Consider the following 21,758-nt stretch of genomic DNA (forward strand, 5'->3'; position numbering starts at 1 on the left):
AGAGGAATTCAAACAAATAGCTAGCAAGTGTAGAGATAAGGTCAGAAAAGCCAAAGCACAGAATGAACTCAGGCTTGCTAGAGAGGTTAAGAACAACAAAAAGGGCCTTTTTGGATATGTCCGCAGCAAAAGGAAGAAGAAGGAAACGGTAGGGCCACTGCATGGAGAAGATGGCAAAATGCTAACAGAAGAAAGAGAAAAGGCAGAATTACTAAACACCTTCTTTGCCTCAGTCTTCTCAGAAAAGGCAAAGGGTGCTCAACCTGAGGATAATGGAGCCGAGGACAGATTAGGGGAATTTCAGCACAGAATAAGTAAAGAGATAGTAGAGGAACACCTTGTTAATCTAAATGAATTTAAGTCTCCGGGACCAGATGAACTCCATCCAAGGGTATTAAAAGAACTGGCAAATGTAATATCGGAGCCATTGGCAATAATCTTTGAAAACTCCTGGAGAACAGGAGAGATCCCAGCAGACTGGCGGAGGGCAAACGTTGTCCCCATCTTCAAAAAGGGGAAAAAAGAGGATCCCAACAATTATCGTCCAGTTAGTCTGACATCAGTACTAGGAAAGATTCTGGAGCAGATCATTAAACAGAGAGTCTGTGAACATCTAGAAGCCAATGCCATAATCACAAAAAGTCAACATGGGTTTCAGAGAAACAAGTCATGCCAGACAAATCTAATCTCTTTCTTTGATAAAATTACCAGCTTGGTAGATGAAGGGAATGCTGTGGATATAGTATATCTTGATTTCAGTAAGGCCTTTGACAGGGTTCCCCATGACATTCTTGCAAACAAGCTTGTAAAATGTGGGCTAGACAAAGGAACTGTTACATGGATTTGTAATTGGTTGACTGCCCGAACCCAAAGGGTGCTCAACAATGGCACCTTTTCATCCTGGAGAGAAGTAACCAGTGGAGTCCCACAGGGCTCTGTCCTTGGCCCAGTACTGTTCAACATCTTTATCAATGACTTGGAGGAAAAAATTGGGGGAATACTTATCAAATTTGCAGATGACACTAAAGTAGGAGGAATAGCTAATACTCCAGAGGACAGGATCAAAATTCAAAATGACCTGAATAGACTAGAAAGCTGGGCCAGAGCTAACAGAATGAACTTCAACAGGGAGAAATGTAAGGTACTGCACTTAGGGCGAAAAAATGAAATGCACAGATATAGGATGGGAGACACCTGGCTTAAGGAGACAACATGTGAAAGGGATCTAGGAGTCCAAGTAGACCACAAGTTGAACATGAGTCAACAGTGTGATGCGGCAGCTAACAAGGCCAATGCGATTTTAGGCTGCATCAATAGAAGTATCATATCTAGATCAAGGGAAGTAATAGTGCCACTATATTCTGCTCTGGTCAGGCCCCACCTGGAATATTGTGTCCAGTTCTGGGCGCCACAATTCAAAAAGGACATTGAGAAACTGGAGCGTGTCCAAAGGAGGGTGACTAAAATGGTGAAAGGTCTGGAAACCTTGCCCTATGAGGAACGACTCAGGGAGCTGGGGATGTTTAGCTTGGAGAAAAGAAGGTTAAGAGGTGATATGATAGCCCTATTTAAATACTTGAAGGGATGTCATACTGAGGAGGGAGCAAGCTTGTTTTCTGCTGCTCCAGAGACTAGGACCCGGAGCAATGGATGCAAGCTGCAGGAAAAGAGATTCCACCTCAACATTAGGAGGAATTTCCTGACAGTAAGGGCTGTTCGACAGTGGAATGCACTCCCTCGGAGTGTAGTGGAGTCTCCCTCCTTGGAGGTCTTCAAACAGAGGCTGGATGGCCATCTGTCGACGATGCTTTGATCTGGATTTCCTGCATGGCAGGGGGTTGGACTGGATGGCCCTTGCGGTCTCTTCCAACTCTATGATTCTATGATTCTATGATTCTATGATTCCCTCAGTAGAGCTGTCTGGATTTAAAGGTGGGCTTGAGGGGAGTTGGATTGGAAGATGGATTGTAGCCATGACATCGTGGTTACATGTCCAATGCCTTTTCTTGGCCATATTCTTTAAATACATGTTTAAATACAAATATTTATGAATTTTAAATATAGCAGACATGCTACCTTGGAAATTCTAGAAGATGCAGTCCAAAGAAAAAAGAGGGGGGGACCCATTTGCAAAGTCTTTCTCAAACCAGGTGAATGCATTCCTAGGCATGTTTGGTAAAGCATAAGGTTCACAAAATCCAGTTGAACTTACTGTCTACTGTATTGGAGACTGTAGACTAACAATGCAATCCTGTACATGTCTATTCAGAATTAAAGTCCCAGTGAGCTGAGTGGGATTTACTCCCAGATAAATAAGTGCAGGATCGCTCTGTTAGACCCTTTGAAACCCATCGGATGAGTAGATCAAACATCAAATCCCATTGTTGCCAGTGAGATTCACCAGTCATTATGACTACCTTTAGCTGGAAAGAGGCCTAAATATTCAGAAGAAATTCATTAATTTAAATCAATATATTATCCCCCTCCCCCTTTCCCCCTCTACATATAGGTCATAAACTTTAAGGGAGTGAAAAGTAACAGATAACATATACATTATTTGGTATTTGGTGGCCGGAGCACCAGTGAACACTAGTCAGTTAAAGTATGTGATATACAAAATTCTGCTATAACAATTCAGCAACATCTTGCTTTCATAAAAGAGGCTGTCATCAGCATGCTTGGATACATGATTCTCTTTGCAGCTGGGAAATGAAGCTCCTGCATACCAAAAAGAAATGACAAGGGGAACATTTTCTGGTTTCTGCTGTTGTCTCAGGCACATTCAGTCTGTATGTAGCCTCAGGGCATAAGCAGAGGAGATGGAATGGACAGGCCTTCCTGTAGTACAGTTAAGTGTCAATCTGCTATCCCAGTAATATGTACAGTAAGAACATCTAGAGTATTCCCAGAGAGATCAATATCAAGAGTACCATTGAGAATTATTATTATTTTATATTTATATCATGGGGGATAGAGAGGCCTGAATCAGGAGCAGGAGCTCAGCACATCTTTGCTAGATGACTTAGATGGACCCAGTAATATAAGAAACAGAAGTTATTGTGTCAAAAATATCAGATTTATAGATTTAATACTGCAATATTTACAAAAAATGGATTATAACATAATTTAAGAAATAAGATATTTATAATGCTATCATCAACATTTGGACAAATTACTTTGGCTACAATTCCCATGAGTTCCCAGCCAGCATAGCAATGTTTTCCAGCTCTAGATATTGGTGCTGTGTATCCTCAGGTCATTTTTGACTTATGGCTACCCTAAAGTAAACCCATCACAGAGTGTTTTTTGGGTTTTTTTGATAGAATTTGTTTAGAGGGGGTTTGCCCTTGCCTTCCTCTGAGGCTGAGAGAGTGTGATTTCCTTGAGGTCACCCAGTTGATTTCCAAGCAAGAGTACAAGCCCTGGCCTCCCAGTGTCCTAGTTTGGCGATCAGTCCACTACACCACATTTAATAGTAAAAGATGGCACAAGACCACAGGAACCTTGACATATCGCTTTCCCCTGTGAGATTCCAAGGGAGTCAAAGTCCCTTGCCTTGGGATATCACAGTTCCAAATGCATGGAAGAAATGCCAGGAAGTCTACTACTGTTTTCTGTGCAGGTTATGAAGGTAGAACCATACTGTTCATCTTTAATAAGACGGGGCTGCCTGTACAAAGCTGAAAGAATATAGATCTACCAAGCTAAAGGTTTATTGTTTTGTTACTGAAATCATTACTTCTATTTTAACCATTAATTTCAAAGGCATTTTTAAGGACACAATATTTACTAATACATAATTTTCATCTCTGGGATTTAGGATAAGTAACAATTTAAAACACATAAAGACATTGATAAGCCATCACATTGCTCAAGCTGAATCCGGACAAAACGGAGATACTTACAGTAGGGACCCCCAAACCAGGTATTGGGTTGCAACCTCCAGTTTTGGACAGGGTCATGCTCTCCTTTAAAGACTGTGTTCGCAGTCTGGGGGTGCTCCTAGACCCATCACTTCACATGATAAATCAAGTGAATGTGACGGTCAGGAGCACCTGTTATCAGCTCCGGCTGATACGTCAGTTACGCCCTTTCCAGGAAGTAAGGGACTTATTACTGTAGTGCATACACTGGTAACCTCATGACTCGATTTCTGTAATGCACTCTACATAGGGCTACCCTTGTACCTAGTTTGGAAACTACAGTTAGTACAAAACATGGCAGCCAGGCTGATCACTGGTAAAACTAGAAGTGATCATATTACACCTATTCTGAAATCTCTTCACTGGCTGCCTATTGGTTTCCTGGCGCAGTACAAGGTGTTGGTGATTACCTTTAAAGCCCTACATGGCTTGGGTCCAACCTGTATAAGGGATCGCCTACTTCCATACAATCCACCCTGCACCCTCAGGTCCTCTGGGAGGAATTTATTGCAACCCATAAAATCCAGAATAATGGCAACCTCCCAGAGGATGTTCTCCGTTGCCGCTCCCAGACTATGGAACTCCTTGCCAGAGGAAATCCGTCAAATGACCGGCCTAGACAGCTTCAAAAAAGCTGTCAAGATGGATCTCTTCCAGCAGGCCTTCCCAGATTAGTTCAGTCTAATTTCTCTACTCTCTCTACTTTATGTAACTGCCTCTACTAGAAAATTGTTGTCATTTGAACAGGTTTAATTTTTAAATTGTATTGTATTTTAATCCTGTTTCAAAAAAGGGGGGGGTGTGTGTGTGTCAATTTATTTATTGAAAGTATGTATTATTCTAACATATTGTAGTTATGTAAGCCATCTTGATTGCTGTAGTAGAAAGGCAGGGTATAAGAATAAAGATTATTATTATTATTATTATTATTATTATTTTCCCATATGACCTTCCTTTGTCATGTAAACCAGTTAGGATTTCATTCTGATGTTGTCAGCCCACATTGTTCCTGCCATGTATTTCAGCTCAGTGGCATCACTAGTTGGAGTCATCCAGTGCTCATGGTGTCAACACCCCTTGACCTCCTCCCATATCACACCATACAGAATCCTTAGCAATGTTTTTTGTACTAATGTTGCTTATAAATCATTTTATGGCTTCATGGTATCATCTGTGAAATGAACAAGTTTAAAACGCATTCAGATGTAGATGTGCCCATTTTATGAATTCGTGTCTTCCTATGGGGAAACACCTAACTTCAAGAGTTCATATAACTGAAACAATTGTACCCTTAAAAATCAATATACTGTAAAGACCACAAATATAGTTGTGGCTGTGTATATGTTAGGGGAAAGGGAAGGTTGGTTCCCATAACCAGCTCCTTCATCTTATTTCCCCATCAGGGTTAGAAATTGTAGTATTCATGTCTATATGGTGGCTGAACTGGGCCATTACTTTGTAAATAAACTGTTTGTGATTTGCTCCTTTTCCCCCTTATTCTATGGAAGACAGAGAATGACAGAGAAAAGGGTGAATTCTCAAACATGATAGAATGAATGAGTGTACATCTGATGAGAAAGCAAAAATGCTAACAATCTGGTGAGAAATGTGTTCTTGATATTTAAGATTTTTTGAAAAAAAATATTTATATCTACCATATAAAACAAGATCATAGGACAGAATGGAAGAAAACCAATTTAATAAGTGTAAGCAATACAAAACAGTTAAAATCAGTTAAAGCGGTTTAAAACTTTTAAAAATCATATCTCATATTTATATTGGGCCAATATCAATTAGGCTCAAAAGTTTTTAATATGAAGCTGTGTTTTACAGGGCTCTGGAATTAAATCAGCAATGGTACAAACTGGGTCTCTAATGGGATGGTATTCCACAATCAAGATGCTACAGTACAGAAGGTCTTCTTCCACATCCTCCATTATGAGGATTCCCCAGCAGACCTCAGTCCTCAGGCAGGTATATACAAAAAGAAACACTCCTTTAAGTATGGAGGTCCCAGGCTATTCCATATCAATATTCCAAATTACCTGCAGGGGCACTTGCATGTTGAACATATTACGGAAGTCTAATCTGAAAGTTAGTAGCATGGATTATTGTAGCTAGTCTATTATGTCAACATGACCTCTGACTCAGAAGTTGGTAAAGTTGTTTTTTTTATTACACTTCCCAGAACTCCCCAGCCAATATAGTCACAGAGTTTGAGAGCCATAATAGTGAAAAAAAATGAATGTTTCCAATCTCTCCTGACTATTGTCCCTTACTAATGCTCCAAAACTACATATACAATCAAGATTCTGCACCAAATTGTAAATAGTTGTAAAATAATGTGTTGATTTTAATGAAAACCTGAATAATGTAGTAATCCTTACCATAATAAGCTATTGGAAATTGTTTGCATCATTGTGTAAGGAGAAAAAGTCATTCAACAATATAGGAAGAGCCATGTTGGATCACATTGAAGGTCTATCTGCTTTAGCATCCTGTTTCCTCAGAAATTTCTCTGGAAAAGCCGCAAGCAGGTATTGAAGACAGCAGTGATCTTCCTTCATTATGGCTATAAAGTCCCAGATATTCAGTGGCATACTTGCTGTGTTTTAGAAGATGTCATATAGGCTTCATAACAAATGTTTATTTATTTTGCTAAACCATTAAGTAATGGTTTCAAGATAGTGTGCAGCTTCAATTTCAGGACAGTGTGCAGTGTGCAACAATAAACAACTTTAGATAGTTTAAAACAAACAAAACTAGGTAAAAATCACACTTTCTACTAGTTAAAAGCTTGTAAACCAATCTATGGGCCTGAACAGACAGGCCAAAATAAGGCTGCTTCGGGTCGCTTTGGAGGTATGCTGTTTAAATGATGCATGCGTCCTAAGAGGTTGGAAGCCATGCCAAAGCCACCCTCCAGTCCTAACGGCTGCAGCATAGCTTTGGTGCAGCTTCTGGCATCTTCAGATGCGTGTGTCATTTGAACAGCATACCTCCAAAGTGACCCAAAGCAGCTTTATTTTGACCTGTCTGTTCTGGCCCTAAGAAAGCCATTGTGGTGTGGTAGTTTGAATGTTGGAGTACAGCTCTGGAGACCAGGGTCTGATTCCCAGCTTGACCATGAAACCCACTGGGTGACTTTGGGCAAATCACATGCTCTCAGCTTCAGGGCAGGCAATGGCAAACCTCCTCTGAACAAATCTTGCCAAGAAAACCCCATGATAAGTTCACTTTAGGGTCATCATGAGTTGGAAATGAGGCGCCCAACAACAACAACTTATTCAGACTTTACTTACCAGCTGAGAATCATATGAGTCCATGCAAACAGAAACTTATTCTCTTCAGACTTATTGCTTTCCATGGGCCCTTTCACACTACAGAATGATAATAGTATGAGTCCATTTTATTTACCATAGCCTCATGGAGACATCTAGTGCCTCACCAAAGTACAAACCCTTGATTCCATAGGATGCATCCATGACAGTTAAAGTAGAACCATAGTGCTATAATTTTGTAGTATGTATTTGCGCCAGGTGAGGAGAATCACAAGCAAACAGGGTGAGATGATAGTAGTCTCCTGCTCACTTGTTAATTCAACCCTAGTAATGATTACAGAGTAGTCTCTGACAACGCTGTCTCTTTGGCTTAGTAACGGAGAGGAGCACCGCCCCCTATGGTCATATACAACTTGACAACTTTGTCAACGGGGAATACCTTTACCTTTACCTTTAAATATTTCTTAGAACTTTTGTTGTTTTTTTCCTGCCTGCCTTCCTTCCTTTTTTTGGGGTGGTGGGGGTGGTGGTGGTTGGGATGGGTTGTCCATCTTAAATCTGCTACCAGTTAGTTACCTTGGACAACTACAGCTTCTAGAATTACAAGGAATAGGAAGAAAAAAGGGAGGTTCTCTGTATCTACCTTCTCTATGCTATTTTTATATATTTCTGTCATAGACTCCTTTCAGATTACTCTAAGACACTTTGCCAGGGCAAAGGATAACATAGTGTCTGCCTCCTTGTTCCAAACGAACTAGACTGGCAGAAGGATCTGATATATGAGGAAAAGCATCCTGCACTAACCTGCTGTCTAACCTGTGGTCTAACCTGAGACAGCAGTTTATTCTAGAAAAATTAAGCTAGGCTGTGTGATTTTTCTTTTCTTTTTAAAAAAATCTAAGAAGTGCCACAGGCTTTAGCATTGAAAAAGCATTCAACTGCTTTGATTACTGGCATCCGTAACAGTTCCATACTCAGTAAGACTGCCTTGCTCTAAGACTATATAAATGCCCCCCCCCCCACACACACACCTTAACAGCCAGCTGCCACATCAGTCAAAGCCATTCAGCTGCCGATCAGGGTGCAAGAAGGAAGATATTTCTGACCTTCTGCCACCAGCAAGCAAGGCTGAGTCAATTAAAAACAGGACCCTGTCAGAATTGCTGGCCACAGCCTTGCTCACTGGTGGGAGCAGGCCAGAAACATCTTGTCCCTCCATGTGCCCCAGTCAGCAGCTTAATGGACCTCATTTGCCTCATACAGTTTTGGCTGTTAAAGGGGGTTGGGAGGGGTCAGGCCAGGAGACATTACTAACTGGTCTTCCACACTGCAGAAATTAAGCAGTCTGACACCTCTTTAACTTGTCATGGGTCTATCCTGTAGAATATTTATAGTTTGGTGAGGTATTCAGCCTAGTCTGTCAGAGCTCTGGTGACTCACCAAACTACAAATTCCAGGATTCTGCAGGATAGAATCTTGGCAGTTAAAGTGATGTCAAACTGTTTTATTTCTGCAATGTGCATACACCCCTTGTTACCCATACATAACTAAATACTTGATGCAGAATATTGGCAACTAATAATATAACTGCTACTACAACAAATTAGTTGTAATATCTCCAGAGCCTGACAAATACATTACAGTGGGTCCTCGGTATCCCCTGAGGTTTGATTCCAGGCCCTCCTGTGGGTACCAAAATCTGTGGATGTTCAAATCCCACTATGTACAATGGCTAGTAAAATGATGTCCCTTATATATAATGCTAAAATCAAGGTACTCTTTTTGGATATGTATGTGTGTGCGCGTGTGCGCAAACGCATGCACATGCAAATATTTTTTCAACCATAGTTGGTTGAATCTGTGGATGCAGACAATGACACAGAAGGCTGACTGTATTAAGCTACTGGGTTATATTGTCTGTAACTAACACATTTTCTTTTGATTTATTATGAATCACCTTTTATTCAATTAAAAATATTGGTTTTCTTACCTTTTTTATAAAAAAACCTAATGTTTCAGATGTTCTTTAGTGGTAGGCTACACAAAAGAAGTAATAAGCTTTCATCGCATGATGTCATAAAAGAGCGTGACAACTATTCCCTATTATATTGTCCCACCTACTTGACTCTATTGTTCTTCATGAAATGCTGTGACATCATGGTGCTTCAGGGGCAAAAGATGTGTAGGCAGAGAACACTTCTCACCATAAAATGAAGGATTCCATGAGAAGTTTGCCTTCCTTGAATCTACCACATTATGGTGTTTAAAAGACAAGTTAGGCATCCATCCCCTGCCTTCCATTATTAAGATGTTGTATGTTTTAAAGTAAAGGTTTTTTTTTTTTTTAAAAAAGTGTTTTTGAATTGCAGTTCCCATAATCCCTCATTATTGTCTATTCATGTTTAGGCTGCTGGGAGCTGCAGGCTAAAAAAATATCTGGAAGGTTAGTCTGTTTTCTTAGCCAATAAAATGCAGAAGAGACATTTGTCAGAAGACGTTAGCAATTTGGCTATTCTCAGGTATAATGATTCCATGAGACATAAACCCTTATAGCCACAATGTTTTTATTTTTAATTTTTTTTAATGAAACCTGTTGTCAGACACATGGCACAACATCTGATGCATTTCTGCTGTGTTTTGTGGTATTCTTGCAACCCAAATAAGCTGAGGAACACTTAAGTCAATGAAATCTTAAGAAACTTTTGTGGCTCAGACTGTTTAAAGGAGTACTATATAACAGAGGTTTACAGACAATAGTCAGGTTTGGCATTATTGCCTGCTATGAAAGGTTGAAATGAATGGTGTCCTTTTAGAAAACATTTTATTTTGAAGCCTAATTATGTTAATTAGAACAGTTTAAGTAATATGCTTCAAGGGGGTAGGATGGGGAATCCTGTCTAGACATATTACTTAATGTGTGCGGTAAATTAAAGGGTGGGACTCCTTTAACTTTTATGAAGATTTCCTTTGCAAGTAAGCATTGCATTGCAGTTTAATAGCTGTGATGATCTCATTGTGACAAGAGAGACAAAAGGTGCAATGCCATACCCATCTATTCAGAACTGAGCCCCATTTAGCTGGATAGGTCTTACTCCAAGTAAATGTACATTGGGCTGAATGTGGAGTTGGGCAAGAAATGTTAAGTGGGACTTTCATATGAAAAGGTTTCTATAACTTTGAGCTGCCAGAAGTGCATCTAAGTGAGTTGAATGGAACGTACTCCTTTGTAAGTATGCATAATGTTGCAAATGTATTCATTTATAGATTTGTTTAAGATATACATAACACTATTCCAGGAAGCAACTGTACAAAAGAGGTGTTCAACAGGCATGTTATGCTTAACAATAATTTTACATCCATTTTCAAGGATACAGTCTTCCCAAATTGATGTAAAATAGAATTTAAACAAATACAACATACACATGTCATAATATCATATTACATATAAACCTTTAATTTGCCTTTTTAATATCATAGTGTAAAAGCAAGCATTCACTTTACAACAGTAATTGAGAACATTCTCCACAAAAGAATATGGGGAAACAGTAGACACGTTACATTGCATGGTCATGGATAGCTAACTCAAGCTGCCATGCTGACTGACACTGCTTTAACTGCCATGGCATCATCCTATGGAATCCTGGGATTTGTAGTTTGTTGTGGCATCAGAGCTCTCTGAAAGTTAAATGGCTCACAAAACTACAAATCACAGAATTTCATAGCATTTAGCAATAGCAGTTAAAGTGATGTCAAACTATTAATTTTGAAGTGCAGATGCAACTTCTGAGTTGACAGCCAGAGATACATTTGACAGCACAATCATATGCAGGGTTGCACAGAAGTAGATTTCACTGAATTCAGTGGCATTCACTTCCATGTAAGGTCGAAAACACCCTGCAGAAATAATCCAGTTCGAGACCTCTTTAACTGTCCTGGCTCAGTGCTAGGCAATCCTGGGAATTGTAGTTTATTGTGGCACTGACAGAGAAGGCTAAATGTCTCACAAAACTACATTTTCTAGAATTCCCTAACACTAAGCCAGGGCAGGTAAAATCTCAAACTGGATTATTTATGCACTGTGTTTTGGACCTAAGTTAACACACATAACTTCTGTAAAATCATTTTTTAATTCCAATTCACTGGCACACTGGGGGGAAAAAGTCCTCCTCATCCGCCTGGGAAGGACTGTCCTAAATTGCCATCTTGGATGCAGCTCACTTTTGTATTCAACAACTGAAGAAGGAAGAATTTGAAATGTTTTGTTATTTCATTTGTTAAATTCTACTTGTTAATCCCTCATAATTAGTGTTTAATTTAGATCTTTTGGGGATCCAGAACAAAGCTTGTCAAAAGTGTCAGAAGTACAGTTTGTTTTAAAGTCACTTAGCTAACATAAATATACATGCACACACACACACAAATACAATATGCCACACATATTGGGTCATTCCTGCACAGTGTCATATCTGCAATTCACAAAATAGAAGGTGATAAGACTGGTCTGAATCTTTCTTCAGCCCAAGTAATGATATAGTGTCTTCTACCAAACCCAAGGCAACTGGCTAGTTTGTGCAAGAAGACAGATTGTTGGTGTACACAGTTGTGTCCCTCACCAAAGGGAAATAGCCAGAGAATGCAGGGGAATAAATGGAAACCTGCCATTGCTGCCCCTAGCAACTTTTGCCTGAGGCCATTGTTTTGCTTTGCCTGATGATAGGGTTGGCTCTGCCTGTACAAATATGGAACAGTATGAAACAGCAACACCTCACATGAAAAGATTTATTGCTACAGATTCTATTGGGATTCAGTAGATCTTCAAAGATTATAATAGTTTCAGCAAAGAAAAAATAATGTGTAGCTGGACAGAATCAGACTTTTCTTGTGTTCTGTGGTAGGATTAAATGTATAATATCTGTCGGGGGGGGATTAGAGTTATGTGGAAAACAAAAAAAGTTTGCAGTTCCAGACTGGTAATTAGACAATACATAAATGAATCTTAGTTTAGACCAACTGGGAGAAAGAAGTTTGTGACATAAGCTTCTGTAGCCTCAGTCTACTTCTAAGGCTTGACCAATATGATGAGACTTTAGTTCAGGGTTCCCTAACCTGATGTCCTTCAGACATTGTAGGCTTCAACTCTCTTTCATTCCAGGCATCAGAGCCAATGGTCTAGATGTTGAAAATATGGACCAAAGCACTGGGAGGGCACCTACACTTGGTGTAGAGTATATTAGACAATGGGATAGGACTTTTTTCTCCACATATGTCCTCCACAGTGTCCACATATGTTATGTGTGTATAATGGCTATATTGTTTGTTCTGTTCTTCTTGTTATTAATTTAGTATCATTTATTTGTGAGATGGTTAATAATAAACCATGTGTTATGCTCTTTCCAGCATTTCCTTATGAATGTCCTAGTTTTTTTCTTCTTGGTATCCAGCCTCAGTACCGGGAGCCTGTTCTACACTGCATGGTAGACTTGGAGAAGTAACTACAGTTGCCCCACAAGGCACCACCAGAGACATATATAGCATCTGAATATATGTATTAGAAAATACTGCACTGATGTAATTTAGCCCCAAGTGTAAACTTTCTCTCACTGCCTCTAAATTTGATAAAACTGAAAATAAATCGCTTGTCCTGCATAAAGGCAGAAATAATCTTATCATCATGCCTAAGGGCATGGGTGTGTGAATGCATTTTGTGTGTGTGTTGATTGGAGAAGGAGCGGGGGAGAAATAACAGGGTGTTCTCATATATCAGCAAAATACTGGAGATAGAAATCTCTGCTGTTGCTGAGCTTTTCTGTTCCGGGCCTAGGAGACTTGAATATTATTAAGGGATCTGCCGCAAAGAGCATCAATCTGGCATGTAGTTCAGCCAGATATCTCCTTGCCAGGAACTGGGAAAGGGGAGAAAAATCTATCGCAGCAGGCTTGCAGTCAAGAAAGAGCAGACTTTGCTTTGATTCGAGATAGTCTGGGCACAAACATCTTCCTGGACATGGATAACATCATGGACTTTGGGGAACATATTAAGTCACCCCCTGCCTCAAACTTGGTACCAACCCTAAATGGGAAATATCCAGTTCTGGATTGATCTGCTAAGGGACTGAATGATAGCTCTTGCTTCTGCTCTTCAGCATCTGAGTGATATGATTAGGAGGGCAGGATTTGTTAGAACCATAAGAGAAAATGGTTATTAACTTCATATTTTAAAAAACACGATGCTGTTTGCAATAAAGTCAAAGTTTAGTTCCTAACACTTTCTTTTTTATTTGTATTTATTGGAAAAACATTACTTGTGCTTTTACTCATTGGTGTAGCAGTTTCAAGGGGACTTTTTAGAAACTGATATAAAAACAGAACTAAATAAGGACTGGTTTAACCACTGGAATAGTTTTGTTCTTATTAAATGATGACATTAGGTAACTTGTAATGCTGTCTGCAGCCAATATGAACGCAATAAAAGATTTGTAAGGTTATATGAGCACACAAAGCTGATCCATCTTGACTAAGAATCAAGCTTGTGTAACTGAGAATTGTCTACTCAGACTGACAACAGGTCTATAAACTTTCATGCAAGAATTTTCCATATCTCTACTACCTGGGCTTTTTTTTTCAGTGGAGCTGACAGGGATTGAATCTCAGATATTAGAGCTGTTAGCCTTGGGAATACATCAAAATACCTATTCTAACGCTGCAGAAACTGGAAATGTGTGAAGAAAAAGTTGGGAAAGTTTCTAAGAAAAAGGGGCAACTTTACTGTATTTATTTTGTAACTTGATTAAGTTGGAATATCAGCATTAACTTTTTTCCAGAATTAAATTATTTATTAAAATTCAACAATATTCTACATTTGCTATTTAGTAATGAAGGTGTAACTAAGTAACATCTCCTGACCTGACACTCAAGCCCACCTTAAGAACCAATAGCTGGATTGGGTGTGGAGGTCCGTTCAGCTGCCAAATGGGACACAAGGAAGATGATGTTCCCAGCCCCCTCCTGCCAACAGACAAGGCTGTGTTGAGAATTTGTAATAAGGATCTTGCTTTTGATTGTCCCAGCCTTGCTTGCTGGTGGGAGGAGGGTGGAAATGGCCTGCTTTGCACCCTTATTGCCAGCTGAACACACCTCCTTCACTCAATGTGCCTGTTCACTCTTAGGGTGGGTTTGTGAGAGCACTTACAATCATAGCAATTGTAACATGATTGTGGCTGCATCTGCATTGCAGAAATAATCCAGGTTGATCCACGAACGTAGCCAGCATTTTGGGAAGGGGGGGCAGACTAAGTGCCACCAATACAATGGGGCTTGGGCGCAGTAGCGCAGTGGCACACACCATTCATTGTATCTAACAGAAAGGGGGGTCCAGACCCCATGGACTCCCCCCTTGGCTACGTCCCTGGTTGATCACTTTAACTGCCCTGGCTCAGTGCTAGAAAGTTCTAGGAAATGTAGTTTTGTGTGACATTTAGTCTTCCCTGTCAGAGAGTTCTGGTGCCACAACAAACCACAAGTCCCAGAATTCGATAGCATTGAGCCATGACAGTTAAAGTGGTGTCAAAGTAAATTATTTCTACAGTATGGATGCAGCCTGTGATTATGCAGTGCTACTGATACAGAGATGGTATGGATCCATAACTCTAGGCTATGAATCTGTAACTACAGTACAGAATGCCAGCTATTATTTATTAATTAAATGAGGGAATTCACTAAAAAGCAAACAAATTTCACATTTCCCAGCTGGTGCTTTACCTAAAGCCTAGCTTTCTTGGGTGGGGGGGGGACACATTTTTTATTGCTTATTGTTAGTCTCTCGGGGATTAATTGGAGAATTAATGATGCTTATGACATAAGATTCAAAGCAGTTCCTCAAGAATAGTTCCAGCCCGATAAATTGTGTTAAATGGCTTTTGAGATTAGCAGTCTCAATAACTGATCCTCCCTCACCTCATCCTTTGTATGTATAAAATTTGGAAGACTTTGAAAGTTTGTAGAACCACTTGAAATCCATCTGAAAGAAAGACTAAAAAAACAAGGAGTGGACAAGGTGTTAAAGAAAAAAATAATGGATGACATTTTTTAGCTTACTTCTGGTAAAGCTTTTTTGCTGTTCAGTCTTTAGCCTAAATTTAAATGACAATTTATCACAAATTTAATTGTTAAACGTTTTTCCTCTTCCAAAGTAAATTTAGTTGAAAACTAGTTTATTAATAAACATATGGCGTGCCCACATATGATGCAGGCACACTGTATATTGTTTACATGTACAATATTTGGCTGTTAACTGTTACTAATTCCCAGTGAAAAAGATGTAGGTCAGGAATTCAGGTTTCAGTATTATACATAAGAAGAGGAAGTCCAGGTAGGTTAAGTTGGATTGGTGGTTTATCAGCATTCCAAAGAGATTTATTGGCACTATATTTTAAACAAGATGGTGTGATGCATTGTCCATCAGGATGAATCTGACTAGCAAAAAGAGTGGCTGAAGACTGAGAGCTGAGGCAATGCAAGTTGGTGTGTGGTTCAGCTGGTAAAAAGCTGAATATAGAACAAGCAAAAACTATATTTTTGTATTACAGCATCCAGAATCCAAAGCCAGCATGGCAACATTTCCATATTCTGAGCTGAAGAGTTTGAATTGGCCTGGGAGAGATGTTTCAGCAACAAGGCCAGAGAGCCAAAACTTGAGAAATCACTCAATGTTAGAATGGAAGAAAGATCTGTGAAAGAGAAGTAGAAGACTCCTGAGGCAGCTTACAAGGAGGCTGAAGCCCATTGAATGACAGCTGGTGATGGAGGACTAAGGAGGCAGCTGCTGGACCATTTGAAGATGTCACAAGGAGAAGTCCAGTATACCATTCCAAGGTTCCAGCATACTCTTAAATCTAGTTAGTGGAAAGACTGTAGATAAATCACTCAGTGCTGATGTCAATTAGAGTTGAGTTTGTTGGTGGGGGAATTGGTTGTGGGTTGATTAGGGGTTGGAATTTTAATTTCCTTACTATTTTCTGATGACAACCATGGCAGGTTTGATACTATCTTACATCCTTTGTAAGATCCTTTGTAAGATACTTTGAAGCACATAACAAATATTTTGGAAGTTATCTTGTTTAATAATAAAATGTACTATTTATTTAGTATTGCCTAAATTCCTCAGTTCTTTTGTACAGTGCCTGTGTCCAGCTACCAAAGGCATAAAAGTAAAAAATAGAAAGAATATGGGTGTTAATGTCATTGAACAGAGTAAGCCTGAACTCTCCCTGAAAGCCATGATGAAAATGACATACTTTGGACATATCATGTGAAAGCATGCCTCACTAGAAAAGGCAATAATGTTAGGGAAGGTTGAAGGTAGTAGAAATAGAAGAAGACCACATATTAGATGGAGAGACTTAATCACAGGCCTAAGTCTATAGGACCTGAGCAGAGAAGTGGAGGATAGGAGATCCTGGAGATGTCTCACTCACAAGCTTGACTTGAGAGCAGTTAAGAACAACAAATGGGTATTATGCTGGCAGCAGAATTTGTTCATGTATTATGTAAGGGGAAATTATTGATAAAGGTTTACACACATGAAACATACACACTATGGTGGTAAAACAGCAGTATAATTTTAAAAGGGACATTGTTATATCAGAGTTCCCCACCAAACTTCACATTCTGGTGTCCCTGGCTGTAGGATAATTATAGATCTTGTCAGTAACTTTCTCTTTCTATTGGGCTTCAAGGAAGAGAGAAAGCATGGAACATTCAGTTAGTGTTTCTACATTGGATGTATTCATGATCTCCACACACGCCATCTGTTGAGGGATAATGGGAGACCCAGGATAGGTGAAAATAATATATTTTTTTAAAAATTAATTTATATCTGTCTTTCTCCACATATAAAACCTACAGATTTTCTTCACATAGTAAATGGTTAAATTATGGAATAAACTCCTTCAAAATGTGGTGATAACCACCAATTTAAGTTGCTTTAAAGGAGAAATTATTGGAGGATAAAGCTATTGAGGACTACAAGACTACTAGTCATAAGGGCCATACATGTTTTGTGCCTACAAGATTAGAAGCAACATGGTCCTGAAAACCTGTCCCAGAGGCATTGCAGTATATGTCCCTCATGTCCTCTCTGAAGGCTTCCCATAGGTATCTGCTCAACACTGTAGGAAACAGGCTGCTGGATCAGATAGACCTTTGCTCTGACCCAGCAGAGCTTTTCTTATGTTCTTAATATTCTGTGGAGTGCTCCACAAGGATCAAGTCAATCACCTTGCCTGAAGAGAGTGAAAAGAAGAAAGAAAAATGAACAAATAGACAATAAAAAAACAATGAAGTCAAAGTCAGAAAAGAGGCTTGGGGAGATAAAGAAAGGAATGGAAAATTATGTAGAAGTATTGAGGAAGGAGGATAGTTGCATCGGTCAGCCAAATATTATTATTACTAAGATATTAAGAAATACAAAATGGATAACATTTCTTACTTTCAAGTTTATTTTCCTCCATCTATTTCTTTTAAAGAAACAGCTTTTCTCATTGTTATACCTATTCCTAAGTGCAGGGAAGTATAATAAATACTGAAATATTTTTCCAAAGTATTGAAAACATCTACCTGTGCATTAAGATATACTCTGATTCTGGACTGTAGGCAAAACAAAAGCAAACTAAAAGCTGAAGATGGTGCAGCTCTTACAGGGGAAGCAGCTTCCTTGGCGGTGCTGATTGTTCCATCTCCTGCCCATAACCATGCCTCTGGCTGCAGCCTAGGAAAAGCTTAGAAGGCATAAGTACCTTACAAGTGGCTCTTTCACACTACACACTTATGGCACTATGAGTCCACTTTAACTGCCATCACAACATCCTAGGCTACATCCACACTGCAGAAATAATCCAGTTTGGCACCACTTTAATTACCATGGCTCGACGCTATCAAATTTGGGAACTGTAGTTTTGTGAGCTATTTTGCTTTTTCTGTCAGATAGCTCTGCTGCCACAACAAACTACAGTTCCCAGAATTCCATAGCATTAAGCCATGGCAGTTAATCTGGTATCAAATTGGATTATTTGTGCCGTGCAGATGCAGCCCTAAAGATTCCTGCAATTTGCAGTTTAGGGAGGGGTGTTTGGGATTCTCAGCAGAGGACTCCTCTAGTGCCTCAACAAACTGCAAACCCCAGGATTCCATAAGCTATTACTCTGTTAGTTAAAAGTGGAATCATAATGCAAGAACTGTGTAGAAAGGGCCCAAGGAGCAAATGACTACTTAAAAGGGTGGAGTGGAGGCCCTTGATCCTAGCTTTACCCATGATGTTTCTAAAGTCTTCTAATGCTGCAAAGATGTATGCTTAAAATAAAGGTATGCTAATGGATGGTAATTTGTACACTACGATCAATGCAGAATACTGTTTACATGTTAAGTTTGTTCTTGACAAAGAAAAAGAAACAGATCAAGAGAATAACGGCAACCTAATTTCATATATTTTGCTGGGTTTTTGGAACAAAGGCAGATGAACTGAATGTGTGTAACTGCAGCACAATGGATGTCCTTTTGACAGAAAAGACTTGTTTTGCAAAGCTTTTTTTTTCCCAGTTCAATTTTCCCCCCACCAGCATTCGTTATGTCTCTGCTATAGCCAGTACTGACAGCTTTTGAGGAAACAGAAGTCAATCATTTTGGAATATCCTTGTGGAATCCCTTTGTTGGCATGGCTGCAAAGTCTTATTTGTTAAAAATAAAGCAAGATTTCAAAATTAGATTAATAAAAAAAAAGATTTAGATCTTCAGCTTTCAGACCAATTCCTTAAAAGGAGTAAACTAAACTCAATGAGCCCCAGTTGAAGCCCAAAAGTCTTGAAGACAGGAGATTTATTTGAGTGCCTAAACACATGCTTAAGAACATAGCTTCCATAATTATTAGTAGATTAGACTGTAATAAATTCCAAGGGTCTTTATCTGTAGTTTTGTACTTTTCCTACATTAGAATATAATACATTATTCCAGTTAATAAACCATAAAAAACAGAATGTTGAAGAAACATGACTCTGAAGCTGGGGGACAACATACCTTGATCCTGAGGAAACTACATACTTGTGTTGAAAGCAGAAATAAACCTATTACAACAGTCAACATCATTTGATGAATAACTTTCACTTATTTTATTACATGTATGGCTTCTTATGCTGATTACTATTCATTTAAGAAGTCCATATTGCCAGATAAAAAAACTGGCTGTTGTGGCAGAAACATTCAACAGCAAGTATTCACCAACAAATGGGTCTGCTATTCTCTGGCACAAAGCAAAGATCTAAGGGTTATTAAGCATGATCTTTGATGAACACAGGTCTGAATACTGCACCAGAAATTCCAACCCTAACTAGCCTTTGATATGTTGAGCACAGCTTGTTGAATAGGGATGGTAGCTATCCAGTGACTATGTAGATAGCTGCTTGATACTTCAGACCCCATTCATGAATGTCATCTTTCGGAGAAGAAAGGGAAAGTGGAGTGGAATAGGAATAACCCTAAAGCCATAATCAGAATTTTACTCATGCATTGTCTCAGTGTATGAGGAGGCCCAAGCCAAGTAGTGGTATTCCTGATACCTTGCATGTTGAACAATCCTGATCTGTAGCATACACAGGTAAAAAATGAACACAGTCTTTGCCCATGCAGCTATTCAGGCAAAGTCTTCTGTACAACCTAGAACTATGCATGATTGAGACTCCAAGTTGCATAAAGTTATGTGCAAATGTTCATACTGTTTTAGAGGATAACAAGACTTCTGCCAGTCAGATTAATCATGACCATCACAGCATGACACCATCTTGTTTACATTCAGTCCCAAAGATCTCTGCGGAATGTTAATAAACCGTCAGTCCACTTTGGTCCAAATAGTATTAGAAATCTATGCCAACTTTTTGCTGTTAAACTCACCAGTTCTTCTCACCTACACTCTGCTCAAGTTTTTTCTTACTTATCATCAACAAAACTGAAATTAAGCATACTGATTTTTCTGTTTCTCTCTCTCCTCTTCCAACTCTTCCTTCTCTTAGATATTCTTTGATTATCGTTTAATGCTTCTAAGTCTAAATGCTTGTAAGAAATCCAAAATCAGGGAAAGTTCCCAGGCTTTCCTATCATTTCCCTTCTATAGAATACATGTATCCCTCTTCTCTGCCTTTCTCCCTGTGCCATGCCATCATTTCCACATTCTCCCCCAATAAACATCCCTTGTTCCAACTTGTCCTCTATGTAGCTTCCACACTACACTACACTCCATGTAGTCCCCAGCCTCAAGTTTTTTCCAGCCATGCTGCATAAAAACTTCCACATTTTATCCCAGATTTCTCAACTTAGTGCCCCTCTGATCTTTTATACTACAGCTTCTATAAGTCCTAGCCAGCCTACCAAATGGTAAGAGACAATAAGGATTGTAGTCCAAAAACACCAGGAGGGAACCAGGTGGAAGAAGGTTGCTTTCTTCAAGCAAAGCACTTTACTGAGAAATGGCTGACTTCACCAGGGCATACTCTATTGACTCTCAGGATCAGAAGAAATAATGCTTATGACTGATTTATATTCTATGGATGATGTTGTATCTTCTGGCAAAGACCAGATATAAGGACCAAATGGTTGAGATAGGGCTTTTGGAAACTGCAATTATATGAACGTCTGTAGAAGCAAAATGATAATAAAGGGCAGCCCAATGAACTGAGGTTACGTATTTTCATACTTTTCAGCTAACCCAGTAATGTTCCTGAATTCTCATTAAAGATGATCTCCATAATCTTGTTTTACCTCATTAAGAAAGTGCGATTTAAGGATCAAAAATTAGGATTTCATCAGGGAAAAAAGGTCTATCAGTTCCTTTCCAAATATACAGTCTTTTTACTTTCTGAAAGTATTACCTGTACTGCATCTGACTATAGATTTTATTTGGAATGTTTATAAATGGGGTGTTGCAAGCAGACAAACTTTTGAACTTTGGGGGTTTTAAAAAATTATTTCCTAAACATTGTTTATTGATCGCTTATGTAGCACCATCAATGTGCTTGTTGCTTTACAACAAAACAACAAAAAGACTGATTCTTACTGTGAGTTATTACTGTCTAGGATTCAACTTAGGGGCCATCCAGACTACCTTTTACCCAGGATCAGGAGCCAAATTATGCATGTGAAGTTCATATTCGCCCCAAATCTTCCACAAGCGAATCCGAGGCTTCCACAACTGTTTTGGGACAAATGCCCTTTAGAGCGGGTCATTTGGAATCGGGGTAAAAGCTGTATCTTTTGAAAAAACACGGGTTCGGCTAATATGAACTTGCCCACAATCATAATCGGGACAAGTTCAGGGGAGGGATTTAGGTCAGAGGGAGGGTAGTGGGCAGAATATTTCCTCCCCTTCATTGGGGTGGAGGAGGAGGAGGAAGGAGCCGGAGGAAGGATGCAAAAAAGGGCAATTGGGGTGACTGATGGGGGATGCAAAGGGCAGTCAGAGGGAGGGCAGAGGGGGAACTGGAGAAAGGGTGCCAAGAGTGACGGAAGATGATGA

At 39.3% G+C, this 21,758-nt stretch overlaps 1 long non-coding RNA gene across 2 annotated transcripts in view; it reads left to right on the plus strand.

Annotated features, from left to right (window-relative positions):
- The window catches only part of LOC121924799, a 30,777-nt gene extending 14,461 nt beyond the window's left edge, over positions 1 to 16,316 (plus strand). Inside the window, exons 4-5 of one of the 2 annotated variants that reach the window (XR_006102721.1) lie at positions 5,757 to 5,897; positions 15,790 to 16,316. This is a non-coding gene — a long non-coding RNA (uncharacterized LOC121924799). The remainder of the gene's footprint in view (positions 1 to 5,756; positions 5,898 to 15,789) is intronic. The other variant, XR_006102722.1, reaches the window with a different exon arrangement.
- The last annotated feature ends 5,442 nt before the right edge of the window (positions 16,317 to 21,758 follow it).

This window comes from Sceloporus undulatus, chromosome 3 (genome assembly GCF_019175285.1).
Source record: "Sceloporus undulatus isolate JIND9_A2432 ecotype Alabama chromosome 3, SceUnd_v1.1, whole genome shotgun sequence".
In the NCBI taxonomy this organism is placed as follows: Eukaryota; Metazoa; Chordata; class Lepidosauria; order Squamata; family Phrynosomatidae; genus Sceloporus; species Sceloporus undulatus.